Source organism: Propithecus coquereli, unplaced genomic scaffold (genome assembly GCF_000956105.1).
Source record: "Propithecus coquereli isolate 6110/MARCELLA unplaced genomic scaffold, Pcoq_1.0 Scaffold106, whole genome shotgun sequence".
NCBI classification, from domain to species: domain Eukaryota; kingdom Metazoa; phylum Chordata; class Mammalia; order Primates; family Indriidae; genus Propithecus; species Propithecus coquereli.
In genome coordinates, this window is record NW_012134525.1 from 4,690,156 (window position 1) to 4,690,751 (window position 596).

General features: G+C 48.2%; 1 protein-coding gene across 1 annotated transcript in view; it reads left to right on the top strand.

The window, feature by feature from the left end:
• Window positions 1–596, top strand: part of TEK (TEK tyrosine kinase, endothelial) — a 63,880-nt gene that overhangs the window by 27,632 nt on the left and 35,652 nt on the right. The gene's annotated exons all lie outside the window — the stretch shown is intronic.

Consider the following 596-nt stretch of genomic DNA (forward strand, 5'->3'; position numbering starts at 1 on the left):
TAAATTTGTGTTGTTTTAGACTGAGACATGAATACGAATATGAATATATGGTCTAGTGGGAAGACCAATATTAAATAATCGCTCAAACTTACAAAGAATAATAAATGCTGAAAATGACAACAAAGGAAAAGTAGAGGTTCTATGAAAGCGTGTGGCACTCCTAACTGAGGTTCTGGGATGGATGCCTGTGAGGAAGTCACGTCTGAGCCAAAAGCTAACCAGGAGAAATACTGGGAGGTGGGAAATTCCTTGCAGAAGAACAACATCCACAAAGAACCCAAAAAGAAAGGAGCTTGCTGTTTTGGGAGTTGGATGACTTCTGAAGGGTCAGCGGGACTGGGGAGTCCTGGGTAGGGGGAAGAGGAGGCTGGGGGGTAGGCAGGGGCCCAGTCATGCAAGGCCTGGTGGATCATGCCATGAATTTTGGATTTTATCCTGCATATAATGAGAATCCACTGAAGGGCCTTGAGCAGGGGAATGCTTGTATTTTAAGGACACACGCAGGCCGGGCACGGTGGCTCACGCCTGTAATCCTAGCACTCTGGGAGGCCGAGGCGGGTGGATCGCTCAAGGTCAGGAGTTCGAGACCAGCCTGA